The sequence below is a fragment of the Sitophilus oryzae genome, unplaced genomic scaffold (assembly GCF_002938485.1).
Source record: "Sitophilus oryzae breed Bouriz unplaced genomic scaffold, Soryzae_2.0 scaffold_2019_pilon_pilon, whole genome shotgun sequence".
In the NCBI taxonomy this organism is placed as follows: domain Eukaryota; kingdom Metazoa; phylum Arthropoda; class Insecta; order Coleoptera; family Curculionidae; genus Sitophilus; species Sitophilus oryzae.
The window spans coordinates 265,326-282,800 of record NW_022146746.1 but is presented as its reverse complement, the minus strand read 5'-3'; the positions used below and the strand labels follow the sequence as shown (position 1 = coordinate 282,800).

The 17,475-nt window shown below is 31.6% G+C and overlaps 2 long non-coding RNA genes across 2 annotated transcripts; one reads left to right on the top strand and one right to left on the bottom strand.

Moving 5' to 3' along the window:
• The first annotated feature begins 7,015 nt into the window (after positions 1–7,015).
• On the top strand, positions 7,016–7,891 carry LOC115884151. Its single transcript, XR_004050504.1, has 3 exons — positions 7,016–7,031; positions 7,089–7,263; positions 7,332–7,891. It is a non-coding gene; the product is annotated as an uncharacterized LOC115884151 (long non-coding RNA).
• A 62-nt stretch (positions 7,892–7,953) lies between these two features.
• Positions 7,954–8,908, bottom strand: LOC115884152. The gene is made up of 3 exons (XR_004050505.1): positions 8,691–8,908; positions 8,532–8,639; positions 7,954–8,479 (listed from the first exon to the last, which is right to left on the bottom strand). It is a non-coding gene; the product is annotated as an uncharacterized LOC115884152 (long non-coding RNA).
• Between the last annotated feature and the right edge of the window lie 8,567 nt (positions 8,909–17,475).

Sequence of the window (17,475 nt, the reverse complement as noted above, 5' to 3'; positions counted from 1 at the left end):
CTAATGACAGACTTGTGCAAATTAAACATCGTGCTTATGTCCATTTGCCGTACACCATTACGATGTGCGTCGATTATTTTTTCGCAAATATTCTCAGACAAATATTTTCCGCCTGTAATGTAAATCAGAATATCAACAGTGTTCACCTTAAGCAAATAACTACTAAGTATGGTCAATTTTTATGTGGGTTTCTTTATTTATGTCCCTTCAAAAATATTTGTGTCCATATTATAAATAAACACCTGATAAGATAAACTTGGTATGTGGCGAAAAATGTTGGTATTTCTAAAATGATATATGTTTAAAACAAACATTATTTTAAATATTGGATGTTTTTGAAATCCGACGAGTTTTAAAAAGTTTCTCTACTTTTGTCTGATAGTGTATATTAGAACTTACAATTTGAAATCATATTCTTATTCAGAGTGAGCACACTAAACAATGCATTTCACAGCATCCATTCCGGATCTTTGGCCGCGTTCGATAGGTCCTACGTTTCAAGTTCCTTTCGCGCGGCACCGAATTTTCAAAGACTGGCGTCGTTGCAGGCGTCCCTTATGGCAGCGATGCCGACGCCCGGTTCCATAGCGGCATTCGGGCGCGCAGCTACAACAAACTATAGTCGGATTATTATCTAACAATGTAGGGGAGAATGCCCTACAGTGAGACACTTTTTTTAAGACCGCAAAAAATGTTTTATTTTTTCATTCAAAATCAACTGCTTTAAAGGCTACCAATATTTCCTAAACATGTTTAAACTACTATAGTAACTGCTAACTATGTGTGTGTAACTAGTAGACGGAAGTGACTAGAACTTTTGATTTTTTAAACGGCACCCTCGGTATTTTACTACGTTATTCGATAGAAAATGACACCCTGAATAGAATGACATATCATTTGTCAACTTTTGACATTTTCGCTTTAAAAAAATAGTTTCTTAAATTTCAATCTAGAGTAAAAACTATGTTAAAAACACTAATTTTTAATCAAGGAGGCCTAGGTAAAATAGATTTGATCGTCTAATGCTTTTTGTGTCTTGCCCTGACCGGTTAAAAGATCCCCAAAGGGTTTTTTTATAATGATATTTATCTCAATTTTTGAGGGTGACTCATTAGCATATTTGGAAAAAGCATTTTCTACGAATAATTTGGTCCACACACTTGGTATTTCGAGTCAAATTGTCGTTATGAACCGCATGTTACAATTTCGAAAATGTCAATAGTTGACATGTGATATGTCATTTTACTCAGAGTGTCATTTGCTATCGAATAAAGTAGAAATATACCGAGGGTGCCATTTAAAAATCATAAGCAAAAATGTTTAACCAAACCTTTGAATAAGAAGACTAAGGAAGGAGCATATCAAAAATCTTAGGTACACCGCTATGGGCCTCAAATATGGCCGACTTAAATTCCGTATCAGTGTCGTTCTAATTTTATTTAAAAAATGTAAACTATGATGTAGGGTAGACGTGGGGTAGACTCAATAATTTGTTGTTTTATTTTACGTTGTGAATAAATGTTGGTAGCTATTAAAATTGTTATAAAAATATATAATTCTAATAAAAATAGATAAGTTATAATAAGTATTTATTACCACAAACATCCGATACGCTACTGAAGCAGGTAAGTCAAATTAACGTATCTAAATTCTTTGACATCTAATCTTTGATAAGTAATAAATAAAAGCTAAAATGCAAGAAAAATATATAATTTAGTTAATTTAAGTGAATTTCATAAATGATCGGTTTACTACACGTATGTATATTATATAGTCACTTACTAGCGAAAAGTTGTTCCATTATTTCACTCAATTTTTGCCGAGATCTACCGCATGCTACACAACCAAATATTTTAGAGTCTTTTTCGATAAATCGCGATAGTGTCACTGTTAATTTAAGTGCTGCCACAATTTCCATCTAGATTTACTACCTTTATACAACTATCAGTAGTAGAATAAATAATAAATAACATAAAATAAACTCCGTAAAGACTGACAAATCCACAAAATTTCAAATCAAATTCAAATGTGTCTAATGAAACGTCAAACAGAACTGTCAAGGATTCCCACCCTAGAGTGCTTTTATGGTGCTTTTTCCGCCCACCATGCATGAATACTTGGATAGCATTATGCTCCTTCCTTAGTCTTCTTATTCAAAGAACCAAACCAAACTTCTACAGGGTGGCTCTAAAAAGTGTGAGTAGATCGAGATTATTTTTTTTTAAACATCCTGGTATTATATATGTGGAATTTTCGCTTCCTTTCTGATCACTTTACATACCTAATACTAATATATTATTAAATATGTTTTGATAGTTTCAGAAATATTAATTTAGAAAAGAAATCAGTCTTTTTTAAAAAAAAATATTAAAAATACTAGAAATGTCCTAAAATTAAAACTATACTAGAGATATTTACTATAGTTAGTCTGTACTTACTTTGCCATAAATAGCGTAATCTTAAATCATACAGGGTGTTCAAAATTATATGCCGAACTTTCTAAAACATAAAAAGATTTTCTTCGTTTTTTTAAATGTTTTTTTTTTAATAAATATTAATGATAAAAAGTTAGATGATAACAGAACAAGTAAAAAAATTGGTTAAGAACAATAACCATATTAATTACTATGCAAAGCAAAAAAGACAATTGACATAAAAAAATATCTCTATTTCACCTGGATTAATAAAAGTTCCACCAATCCACTCCTATTAATTGAAAATGTTTATGGAGGCCCAGCCGAAAAAGAGGTAAATAAAAGAGTGTTTTTAGGTGCGCACATGCCAGTTTTTAATTTTGCAGCGGAATTTTACAATCTCCCTGGGAAAAAATTCTGCCAGAGAAAATACCTCTCCCTAAATTGCAACAACCAAAAATAGTTGACTCGTTTTGGCCTTCGTTAAGTTTTTAATTACATTATGCAAATGAATTTCTTTTTTTTAATTGGATCAGAATTATTGAAAAATAAACTTTTTGTGGGTTTTTAAAAAACGTACATGTTGGATTTGTCACATACATATATATACTATCGGGCAAAAGTAGAGAAACTTTTCAAATTGTGTTTTTTATCTTAACGCAGGGACTGAGGCCATTTTATGCATTGCTAAAATTAAAGATACTTAAATAGTTCTTATTTAAATGAAATAATCACATGTCTCACGAAAAAAGTCTATTAGGCTGTACTGTGGGGTCGCTCTCAGGTGTCGGGTAAAGCGGGTGTGTGGCCGAAGGCAATATATATTAACGAGATATTATATTTCAGAAATCTACCTAAGGCTTCGCCCGATCCTGTCGTGTTAAGCCACACCCAAAATTCCAAACACACGTGCTTTAATTAAGGCTTGATTAAGGTTTGCAGAGCATTCGCCAAAAAATAGCGAGCAATTTGTTACATATATTATATATCACTGTAATCACAAAACTTCAATCTATTTCCGTATTGTAACGGAATGTTAAATTATGTCTTTATTTTCGAGAAAATTTAGTCCAAACATAAGGAATATTTTGTTGATGTTTGACCATCAAAATCTTAAAAGTAAAGAAGTTTTCTAAAAATGTGCTCCAATACGGATATAGTGTAATCCTTTATCTTTAATTTCCTTCTTCATTTGTGTAAAAATACCTAGCCAGGTTTACATAAAACGTTAAATGCCGAACGCTTATTTTGCTACTTTTTCGGACTAGTGAAATTGACTCTTAAATAACAAACTAACTACAAACGACAAACTTCACGACATAGCTTTGGCATGGAGTCCAATAGTTTTTTTATGGTATCTGGTTCAATAGAAATTCAGGCTTCTTTCAAGTCAAATCTTTCTTATTGCTTGGGCAGGAAAGTCCATAACCCTAATTTGTTCAAACAAAAACCATTCTTGTTAGACTTTCGATTTATGCTTTGGATCATTATCTTGCTGAAATATCCAGGTTAAAAGCAAATTATCATCAGCAAATGGAATCATCATTTTCTTTAAGATGTTCAAATACCATAAATCGATCCATTGTTCCTTCTATTACATGTAGTGGTCCTATGCCATAGCCCGAGAAGCATCCCCAAACCATGCAAGATCCACCATCATGCTTTACAGTGACCTTTAGGTATACTTCGGATCAAATCTTTTCCCTTCTGGGCGATGTATCCACGATATGCCATCGGATCGAAATATATTGAATTTGCTTTTTACATATGCATATCAATTTTTAGCGTTCTTCATATTAGCGAAAACTAGTCCATTATGAATATTATTCTGAGCGTTATTATGGGTTATTTATTTATTTATTGATGTATCTATATAAAAAACCTTATCATCGTTACATGGCTAATTTTTAGTGTGTAGTATCCTTTTCTGTAGCCATTGTGAAATAGTCATGTCTACAAGTGCGATCCCGCGACTTAAAAAAATTTTGACACTAAAAATATTATAAGGTACACGAGTTACAATTGCCAAATAGTTTAAGAAACATGTAAAATTGTTGACAGACATTTTTCTCGTGGCTGAAATGCCGGCAGACAACGCGAAAATGGCATAGAATTTTGACAAAAGAAAATCATCATTTAATTAATTTAAAAAGCCATATGCAAAAGGGCAGACAAAAAAAATCGTTATTGATATAATAAAAAAAAATATATTTATAGTATAATCGTATATGTATATGATTTATCTGTACTTAAGTGGATGAGGCGGCGAGCGTTCCCTGAATGCGGTAGAGTAATATCGCGCTTTTGATAACTGTCTGCAGCTGATTTAGCCACGATCTTTTTGTCTGCCCTTTTGTATACGGCTTTTAAAACAAATAAATATGACATTTCACTAATTATTGGCATGCAAATATGCCATATTTTTTTTCATTCTTCAAATTTCATTTTTTAATAATTTTTAAATTTCATGCCTCTTTCGCGTTGTCTGTCGGCATTTCAGCCACGAGACAAATGTCTGCCAACAATTTTCCACGTTTCTTAATAAGAAATAAAAGCTATTTTCGCCATTATAACCCGTGTATCTTATAATATTTTTAGTGTAAATAATTTCACTCTTTCGATTGGCCGCCCCCGGTTTAAGCCCCGGGATCGCGCTGGCAGACATGACTATTTCATAATGGCTACACAAAATGATACTTCACATAAAAAATTAGCCATGTAACGATGTTAAGGTTTTTTATGTAGCCAGCTCTTGGACTAATTGTACATCTTACAACGCCATAAGTGGTAATAACAAGTAAGAGAGTTGCTATTTAAGCACAAACTAATAATCACAGATTTTAATAAAAACTAACGTAGAAATAACTTGGAAAGTGGTGTAATGTGCTTATCAATCACCCTTACTTCTCTGAATGCAGTCCAGTGTAATAAAGGACCTTTATTGTCACGTTCTCGTTTAAAATAGTCTATCAGGGAAGCTACAAGCTCTTTGCTTCGAATGTTTAAATGGCAGTTTTATTCAACAAACAATTTCAAGAAATGCAATACAAAAACTCGAAATTTTTTTAAAAAAATCTTTGAAAATAGGCAAAAAAAAACGAGAAACACTCAATACAACAACAACACGATATTATACAAAATAATGACTGACATTAAGATAATTGTCAAATAATAAACGACAAACTTGCTGAAAACGGCGCAATGTGACCAACATAGCGATAATAAAATTCGGTTTAAACTAATTTTTGCAGCTTTAATCTACATAAAATATTTGTTACAATCATTTGCTCTATAAAGTAAAATAAAGAGCTGCTCGGTATCTTAAATGATACAACAAATTTAAACATTTTTGCCAAAATTTCATTTAGTCAGGTTTATAGACTTCAATGTCGATATGATTGATGACGTGCATCGGAAAATATTTTGCGATTACAATAGAAGAACTTATTTATAGCAATTTTTAACAAATTGCAGCAAAAATTTTACCTCGAAAATATATTTATACTGCAATTTTTTAAAAATTTCAGTAAATATATTTTCCAGGTTATCTCTTGTGCAAACATAAAAATTTAACGCTTTCCCAGTTAAACCGTTATGGCCGTTGGTATCTTAGCGTCTGTGATTTAGGGCGCATTTTAAAGGGTTTCGCTAAGCATATTTTTTCACGTTAGTTGCGGAAATCCACAGCATTACCGGAATCTAAGCTGTTTTTAAGCTTTAAAAGTTGAGCATTTCAGAGATTATTTAATTTGCCTTTACCTGATTAATAAAAGTTATTTTTAAGTTTCTAGAATTATCTATAAATATGCAATTTAAAAGTTGAGATTTAACCTTTTTTAATCTGCTACTTTATTAAGAAACTACTGCAAAAATATTAAAATAACCTAAGAAAAAAGCATATTGTATAAACATAATTAATGAAAATAAAATAATAACATTAATCCATAATAAATTTTTAAGCCGATTTCTTGCCAAGTAAAAAAGAAATATTTAAATATTAGAAAAACCATTAAAACCCGATTTTTTTTATACAGTGTGGTCCGAACTGTATTCCGGAAAGTTCGACAGCATATTCTGCAGATAAAAATAAGTAAAAAAATTGTGTCCTAAAATGGGGGGGGGGTCTTAATTTCGTTGATACAGTGTTTAGAAGTTTCATATTCATTTCGATTTTTTCAAATAATTTCTGAAGTAACGTGAATATTTGGATGAAAATTGGTGTCTGGGAGTTTTTTGACGTGAGAAATATGATTTTGATGTGGCAATATGACTCCTATTAAAGTCCCTAGATATATAAAGTACCGCAATTGGTTTGTTCAATGTTATTGGCGCCAAAATGGCGGATTTTTGGGGTATTTCTGGGAAAACTGTAGTGGTAGGACTGTTTAAATGTCACATTTGTCTGAATTTGTCATGTCAAATGTTGAGAAGCTGTCAATTTCAGAATAAAAATATTTATCCACATATTTGAAAATAATTATATAGCCACTAAAATGCTACAAATTTATTAGTTAATAATGTATAGGCGTCGATATCTTTAGTGAAGAAATGTGTATTACAAGAAAAGGCCGCCATTTGATGTGTTTTCTAACATCGTCCATATTCAATACACGTTAGGTAGTGGATTGAATTTATTTATGCTCCAGTGAATATTTTTAACAATCTTATTTGTAGTATAACCTATTGCTACATAAAACTTCATTGTAGAACAAGACAAGACCACAATAGATCTGGGAAGGTCGCAGTGGGTCAGGCTGAGATCCACCTCTAGAAATCTAATCTAGAACAAGACAAAGACCTTACTTGCAAACTACCATACATATCTTTTAAAAAGGATGCTAAGTGTAGTGTAAGTGAAATATTTACGTAATCATTCCCTAAAATGTTTAGTGTAGTTTAGTTTTCAACATTTTGCAGTAAGAAGTTTAGATAAATCTACAATATATTATCATCAGACCAAAGGCAGGATAATTATTTAAAAGAAGTTATGTTATGATACATATATAGATTTGGATGACTTCGCTTCAGGTGGTTTTACCAGTCAGGACTAACAGGGATATTAATCAAAACAATGAAAAAAAGCTCAAATAAATTTGATCCTAATAACAAGAATGTTGTTTATGCATATGCTAACTATACATATAGTTATTTTCATGGACTTAAATAGATTAGTTTTTATGTATTTATTGATAGTAATTAATATTTTTTGGTTCATATTGTAATTACTAATAAAAAGTAAACATTATAATGTAAGCATGTAAAGTTATATTTAAAAATTTGGTCTTATACTGTCAGTTATAAATAAAAGTGTGTGATTTAAATTTGATTTTTATACATGACATAAAATTGTTAAGATTCATTTGAAGTTTTACATATTGTCGAGGTAAAATTATGCCTACTTAATTTATGTATAACAATAATTACAGTTATTTCAATGTTAAATTTATAGCAGTATAACTTTTTTATAATAATGATACTTAAACATTATGACACTTGTTGTTTTAAAAATATAACATTAAATTGCAGAGCAAAATATATTTTAATTGAATTATGTGGTATTAACTTGCTTTTATTCAACTAATAATAAATTTGTTGTATAAAAATGACTCCATAACATACAAACCTTAATTATACAGCACACATAAAGAACCCCTATGCGTTTCAAGCTTCTTTCTAAGTTATTTTTAAATTAAGTGCACAATTACATACCTAAAATGCCGAAACTACCTGAAGTAATACTAATTGAAACAATCTTTCTATCAATATATTAATATATTTCAAAAATAGCAGGTATGGGTACCCAGGTATGTATCATATCAATTTAATTATTACATTTATTTGTTTCAACCATGGTTCAAAATTTTCTCGTATAAAAGCCGGCCTTCAAATTTAAGTTTGTAGCTTATTCCTAGATTCATAGTTCCAAAGACTTGCGTTAAATCATGCTTATTTGTCAAAACTAACTACAGCATAACTGGTATAATAGGGAAAGTTTACTTATGGTATAGGTAGCCCGTTCTCATCAACAAACAAAGTTTTTCCAATTGTTTCGACTGAATTAAGTACTAAAATGCCAAATGTTATTCTAACTTTATTTCTTCTTACCTATTAACTTACTTCTGTTGGCGTACTTTGCGCTAAAAGGTAACATAAAATAAATGCTAATACAACTGAAAAACACTTGTGCCGAAACCATTCGTTTATAACCTCTTAACATATATAGGCCTAAAAAATTAAATTTATGAAATTGAATATTAATATACAACCTGATATTACGTTAAAATGAGGGTAAATTGTAGATAATAAACGTAATTCTATTACAATTAATAAATATTTTATTTTACGGCTTGCCTGTCAATGTTGGTCGGCCATATTGGCGCCGGACCGACCAGCTGCTTAAAAAGCCGAAACAGCGAAATGTTGGCCTCCTTTTTAAATTTGCCGCTAGTTTTGGCGCCAATATGGCGGTAATTGCGGTACTTTATATATCTAGGGACTTTAACTCCTATTTGTAAGGGGCGCCACCTACATGTGTTTTGACTGTTTTGAAGAGTAACAAATAACTTTTCGTAGGTACCCACTGAGTGAAAAAATATACATTTCCGTGATTTTTTACGTAAAAAATGTCTCATGGTAAACATCGCTACGAGCAACCGTTCTCAAGATATTTAGAATGGAAATAGTCAATATAGTCTGTCCAACGAGAAGATCCTTGACAGTGATAGATGTGTCTGTCATTTTAATTTCAAAGTAGTTTATTTTATTTTACAAAGAAATAAGTTGGTACAACTGAAACGCATAGCAGGAAATATTTAAAATTTGATTGAGAAGATGACAAGTGATTACTTCAAAATATTGTGAAAAAAACTGTATAAAACTGAAAAAATGTTATCGAGTTATTTTATTTAATAAAAACGGTATGTGTTAATACAACACAAACAAGAACAAGACACTACATACCAAAAAAATATAAAAAAGAACTATTATTTACTTTCAAGCTTTATGAAACTACCCGCATTTATGATTATATTTATCAATATAACTTATGTACAAATACAAATTTGGAAATAAATAAAACAACATAGGTAAATAAAACAAACTATTTTATTAATAATAACACCTACCAAATTTTATACCTTAAAGGTTGATTAATTAACTTTAATCTCAATTTTTTTAAACCAGTACCTTTTGACATTATTTTTCTGCAGTACTAAAATCCATTATTTACCTATCGTGTGATGTCGATATTTTACAGCTACTCCAGTTTTTAGTATGTGTTTAGTTTGATCCTTCTTTACAGAGATGCACTTATCTACGACGAAATGGTATACAAACTTTATTGGTGTATAAGACTTTCTGCCTGGGCAGCGAATATTAACCATAAACTGTGCTCTGGGTCTACAGTTAATTTTCACTCGATTTTTCCTCCACTTGACTTCAAAAGACACAAAACACACGTAATAATACGAATCAAAATGCATTATCTTCCAAAACGCAGGGTATTGAACAAAAGTTGACACAAAATTATAACCTATAATTTGGCAAGACTTTGACAAGCGTCAAAAATGACAAAAATCTAAAGGCGAGTTCATACGCATCGGCGTCCGTTTGTCGTTCATCGTTCCGTCAAACCAATAAAATTGAAATACGATCTGTCATTTTTAAATAAACCAATAAAACTGGTTAAAAACAACAAGACACGACGTATGACGGATTTATATTTAAACCCATCCATAGATAACTTAAAAATTATTAGAAACTTTTTTTAGTAAAATAAATAGATTGGTATGGGACGTCATCTGCTTTTCTTCTGTCATCGTCTGTCGAAATCTTACCTGAGAAAAAAAACAGAGTATACATGTCATTATTGACAAAAAATAAGCATAGTATGTTAAGTAGATAGTTATTTGACTGAAATGATAAAGTTGGGAACTTTTTATTTTTTTAAATTAATCATAAATATTTCTTGGAAAAAATGATGATAAAACCGTTTCTGTTGAACTTTTGACACAAAAACATATCAAATTTATGATTTTAGTCTAATAAGTATTTAGTAAACATATGTTTAACTTATTTCAATGATGACAATAATATTGATAATTTCGATTCCAAATATCTCGAGAACCACTACTCTATTTTTACCAAGAGACCTTTTTTAAGTAAAAAATGTCGCAAATGTATATTTTTTACTCAGTAGTTTTATACGGGTACGGATGAAAAGTTATTACTCTTCATATCAGTTAAAAAATATGCAGATGGCGCAACAACTCCCAGACACCAATTTTCATCCAAATATTGACGTTAGAAGAAATTAATTGAAAAAACTCGAAATAAATATGAAACTTCTACACACAGTATCAACGAAACTAAGCATTTTAGGACATATATTTATAAATAATAATAGCTTTCGTATATAGCGTTTAACGCCTTGGGAATAGCAAGGTACAGCTTGCCATGCTAGAGCCGTTCGGCATACAAGGAAGGTAATGTGGCTAGCACTACGCTTCAACCGTCTATTATTACCTCAGGATTGTGAATCCCAAGTACTCATTTAAGGCTGAGTCGACCTCGGGACCCAAAGTATTTTTATTTTAATAAAAATGCCGGGTGTAGGAATCGAACCCACGCCACACCTTGAGATTGGTAGACGAGAGCTTGTACCTCTATGCCACCGGACATCTACATACATTTATACGAACTTTTATACATTACAATTTGGACCACTCTGTAGAAAAAAAAACATGAATGAATACCACGAACTAAATAAACATTTCCTTTCTTTGCTAGGAAAAAAAAAGTATCAACAATAAGCGTAACTGGATCAATGAAGCTGAAGCCCAATAAATGCAGAATATTTAATGGCAATTTAAATTTTTAACGAAACAAAAAAATTAAAATAGCATTTCATTAATTTCAATCAGAGAGTGTTGTTCTTTTTGTGTGAAATCTCGTCATTAGTAAAAATGTCCGATAAAAGTAAATGAGCTTAAATAAGATTGTCCTCTATGAGGCGCTTAAGGGTCTGTAGCTTGGTTAGCCGGACATAAATGTGAGGGTTGAATACAATTAAAGAAATATCCTCGGAAATATCCAGTTTAATCTTCCATTCAGAAATAATCTTGGTCGGCATTAAGGTAATATCGGCCAGGATTACGTATCACAAGTCAGGTATATTTCTAATTATGACCAAAAACGTTAAAAACGTTAAACAAATTAGGCAAAGTAAATAAAGTCCTCCTACTCTGGGTGCTTGCTCACCAAGGGATAGAAGGCAAGGAAAAAGCAAATGATCTAGCTAGGAAAGGAGCGAACACTCCACTAACTGGACCAGAACCGTTCTGTTTACCAAACGGGAACCAACTGAAAGGGGAACTGAAAAATCTGGAAGACTCCATCCGTAACTTGGAATGGGTGTCCTCCAACGGTCTAAGACACTCGAAAAAGTTCCTCAGAACTTACGACCGAGAAAAATCAAAGGTTTTCCTTGATTAAATTAAAAACAATCTTTGGATTGTCACGGGGTTTCTAACAGGACACTGTCTCCTCAGAACACCTCAGTAGGCTGGAGCTGAGAAACAACAGCGAATGCAGATTCTGTGGGGAAAATGGGGAAACACCAGAACATCTTATCACTGAGTGCGCCGAGACGACGACCATTCGTGCCATGAACTTTGGTACGACTGATGTCGAGGATGGAGAGCTGGCCTCTGTGAAGCCGTCTCAGATACTGGCTTTTGTTAAAGCCCTGAGACTGTACGATGAGTTATAACTCGTTATAACTCAAGAAAGGGGAACTCACAATAGATCTGTAAGGTCGCGGTGATTAACTCCCCTCCTAAATATTCTACATTCTACCAAAAACGTTGTATAGTATTTTAAATAAAATTAATTTTAGTTTGTTGTTCATTTAGAAGGTAACACCATTGATTGAAGAAATGAGAATATGCGCAACTTTATGGGCGATTTCGTGGCACAAAACATGTCCGAGATGTAGCTGGCGTTACCGTCAGTCTGTCCGAGATTTCTGAGATTTAATTTAGCTCTGCGCCGCTGCGTGCTATTAGTCGTTTACAGCGCAGCGGATAAAGAATTCTGTACCGTAGTTCTGCTTTCAGTCGAAAGAGTGAGTGGTTGTGGGACACATCGTTGCCAGAACTACCGATTAATCCGTAGATTTAAGGATTTTGCCTACAGTACGTTAATAATACGAATTTTCTAGCATTAAACAATTTAATATAATATTATATGACGAAACAAAGAACGGCGTCAGAGGTGGCTTGGAAATGAAGATCGGTGTTATTTTGTTATAGTAAAATATTATGGTAAATGTCAATAATGGTCATTTCCAAGCCAACTAAATGACTTTTTTCGATAAGACGAAATATTCAGTACTGTAAAAGCATTTTAATTTTTGTTTTTTATTCTAAGTTTAACACGAATAAATTTTGAATATATAAACGCGGATTTTTTATCCAAAGATATTTTCGTCAAACGTCGTATTACAGATGTTAATATGACAACACTGTCTGGCTTTCAGATCCGCACCGTCTTCGATATGTCTGCGCTAGCCGAATTAGAGAAAATAAGTGTTTTATGCATTGACCGCAGAACGAGTGGAGGCTCCACCGTACAGCACTTGAGGCGTAAGGGGAAATCAAATCAGCCTTGTCACGAATTCGCCAATTAGGTTGCATATCTTCCCAATTCTTAGTAATAGATTAATATAACAGTATTTTGCTTAATGAATAATACTGGCAACATCATCAATATACCGAGCTGATTGGGAAAATTATTGATGGACCCGAAATTTTAGTAATAACTAATATAATATTAATGAATAGAAATAATATTTTTTGCATTTTGTGTAGTTATAATACAGAATTAATTTAATAAATTACTAATATGTAATATTAAATTTTTGATACAATTTTTTTGAAATAAATATAAAAGATATTGGAAGGACCACTGTCATATATAAGAGCAAAAAGATAACTCATATATTTATATTTGATGTCACCACAGATGTTCAGATAAAGCCAATTTTATCAGTTTAGCACAAAATTGTATGCCAATGAAATCTAGAAAAGAATACGTAATAAAAATATATTTTATTATAAAAAAATCTATCTTTATTTTTGCTCATCAGTTATCTTTGAGTATTACAAACTTTGTTATAGAATCTTAATCTTAATGCTTCTTGATTTTTGTTTTAATATATTTTTTACATTATCTAGGGTTTAAAATATCGTGCATGATATTAAAACAATCGAAATGTCTACTAAAAATAATAAGATACATATCAAACAGTCTTGATATATTAGAGAACAATGACTCTACAGAAATTATGTAGTATCATATATAGAATCATCATCATTTTCAGCTTATTCAACCATTTCCAATTATGGTGTAGCATCCCTAACATATTTAGATACTCTCTTTGTAGTTGGGTCCATTGTTGTCTGTTTTGTTTTTGGTTATGCAGGCCCAAGTTATCCCTTCTAATTTCTTAATAGCATGGTCCTATCTCAGGTTTGGTCTTCTTCTAGGTTTCTTAGGTACCATTCTGTAATTTTTATGGTCCATCTGTTGTCCGTCCTTCTTCCCAGGTGTCCTGCTCATTGCTACTTGAGGGATTTGATTCTGTGGATGACATCTATTACTTGGATTTTTTGGCGTATCCACTCTATTCTTTTACGGCCTTTCTTGGTTATTCCCAGCATATTTCGTTCCATTGAGCGTTATGCGATATTTCGTACCATTGAGCGTGTTTGTAATTTACGTACGTTTTTTTGTGTAACAATTCTGAAACTAGAACTTTCGGAATTTAAATTAATACGATTTAGCTTCAATCAATTCAAACCAATATAAGGATTAATGAAGAACAAAAACAAAGCAATAAACAAAAAGAGATTAGAAAACTATTTGTTTGTGATGTTTTGTATTTGCCATATTTATATTAACCTCAATTTGATATAATGAAATCAAAAGTTGGCGAACTTTTCTCGGAAAATTTATGCAGAACAATAAGACTCAAAGTGAATATTAAATCTTCGAAACGGAATTCTTCTTCACCTTTTAACTAAGAAAAACAGCGGTTCATTCGCATCCAACCGGCGGGATTCGTTTAAAAATACAAGCGTTCTGGATGATGAAAATTCTTCGTAATCCGATGGAACGTTTCAGAGAGATAAAAATGGGAAAAACAATCCACAAGGCGTTTCATTTCATTTTGTAATTGGCTAGTTTATTTTTTTCGCTTTAGCTTTTTCGTGTGTTTTTTCTCCCGCCTCTATTTTTTCTTCGGTAAATATTATCGTAGCTGTGGACTAAAAAAACCTAATGAATTATTAAAGTAATTTTGATTTTGCTTTTATTGTACTTACAGAGTGGCCCATGAGCGTGAGGAACTCCAATCTCGTCGCCGTTGTCGAAAATATGAAAAGAAGTGTTATACAGACTACACAGGAGAAAATATGTTATACAAAAAATATTTGATAATTTATGAAGGGACATGTCCTAAAAATATTTTGTCGTATACAGGATGGCACAAAAAAAGGTATGATAAAGTTTTAGCTTTTTTTTTTAATTTCACCCCCAATTTATATATTTGTAACTTACGCACGTTTTTTTTGTATAACAATTCTGAATCTAGAACTTTCGGAATTTATATTAATACTATTAACTTCAAACAATTCAAACTAATATAAGGATTAACGAAGAACAAAAACAAAACGATAAACAAAAAGAGATTCGAAAACTGTTTGTTTGGGATGCTTTGTATTTGCCATGTTTATATTAACCTCAATTTGATATTATAATGAAATCAAAAGTTGGCGAACTTTTCTCGGAAAATTTATGCAAAACAATAAGACTCAAAGTGAAAATTAAATCTTCGAAACGGATTTCTTCTTCACCTTTTAACTAAGAAAAACAGCGGTTCATTCGCATCCAACCGGCGGGATTCGTTTAAAAATACAAGCGTTCTGGATGATGAAAATTCTTCGTAATCCGATGGAACGTTTCAGCGAGATAAAAATGGGAAAAACAATCCACAAGGCGTTTCATTTCATTTTGTAATTGGCTAATTTATTTTTTTCGCTTTAGCTTTTTCCTGTGTTTTTTCTCCTGCCTCTATTTTGTCTTCGGTAAATATTATCGTAGCTGTGGACTAAAAAAACCTAATGAATTATTAAAGTAATTTTGATTTTGCTTTTATTGTACTTACAGAGTGGCCCATGAGCGTGAGGAACTCCAATCTCGTCGCCGTTGTCGAAAATATGAAAAGAAGTGTTATACAGACTACACAGGAGAAAATATGTTATACAAAAAATATTTGATAATTTATGAAGGGACATGTCCTAAAAATATTTTGTCGTATACAGGATGGCACAAAAAAGGTATGATAAAGTTTTAACTTTTTTTAATTTCACCCCAATTTATATATTTGTAATTTACGCACGTTTTTTTTTGTATAACAATTCTGAATCTAGAACTTTCGGAATTTATATTAATACTATTAACTTCAAACAATTCAAACTAATATAAGGATTAACGAAGAACAAAAACAAAACAATAAACAAAAAGAGATTAGAAAACTGTTTGTTTGGGATGCTTTGTATTTGCCATGTTTATATTAACCTCAATTTGATATTATAATGAAATCAAAAGTTGGCGAACTTTTCTCGGAAAATTTATGCAAAACAATAAGACTCAAAGTGAAAATTAAATCTTCGAAACGGATTTCTTCTTCACCTTTTAACTAAGAAAAACAGCGGTTCATTCGCATCCAACCGGCGGGATTCGTTTAAAAATACAAGCGTTCTGGATGATGAAAATTCTTCGTAATCCGATGGAACGTTTCAGCGAGATAAAAATGGGAAAAACAATCCACAAGGCGTTTCATTTCATTTTGTAATTGGCTAGTTTATTTTTTTCGCTTTAGCTTTTTCGTGTGTTTTTTCTCCCGCCTCTATTTTTTCTTCGGTAAATATTATCGTAGCTGTGGACTAAAAAAACCTAATGAATTATTAAAGTAATTTTGATTTTGCTTTTATTGTACTTACAGAGTGGCCCATGAGCGTGAGGAACTCCAATCTCGTCGCCGTTGTCGAAAATATGAAAAGAAGTGTTATACAGACTACACAGGAGAAAATATGTTATACAAAAAATATTTGATAATTTATGAAGGGACATGTCCTAAAAATATTTTGTCGTATACAGGATGGCACAAAAAAAGGTATGATAAAGTTTTAACTTTTTTTTTTAATTTCACCCCCAATTTATATATTTGTAATTTACGCACGTTTTTTTTGTATAACAATTCTGAATCTAGAACTTTCGGAATTTATATTAATACTATTAACTTCAAACAATTCAAACTAATATAAGGATTAACGAAGAACAAAAACAAAACAATAAACAAAAAGAGATTAGAAAACTGTTTGTTTGGGATGCTTTGTATTTGCCATGTTTATATTAACCTCAATTTGATATTATAATGAAATCAAAAGTTGGCGAACTTTTCTCGGAAAATTTATGCAAAACAATAAGACTCAAAGTGAAAATTAAATCTTCGAAACGGATTTCTTCTTCACCTTTTAACTAAGAAAAACAGCGGTTCATTCGCATCCAACCGGCGGGATTCGTTTAAAAATACAAGCGTTCTGGATGATGAAAATTCTTCGTAATCCGATGGAACGTTTCAGAGAGATAAAAATGGGAAAAACAATCCACAAGGCGTTTCATTTCATTTTGTAATTGGCTAATTTATTTTTTTCGCTTTAGCTTTTTCCTGTGTTTTTTCTCCTGCCTCTATTTTGTCTTCGGTAAATATTATCGTAGCTGTGGACTAAAAAAACCTAATGAATTATTAAAGTAATTTTGATTTTGCTTTTATTGTACTTACAGAGTGGCCCATGAGCGTGAGGAACTCCAATCTCGCCGCCGTTGTCAAAAATATGAAAAGAAGTGTTATACAGACTACACAGGAGAAAATATGTTATACAAAAAATATTTGATAATTTATGAAGGGACATGTCCTAAAAATATTTTGTCGTATACA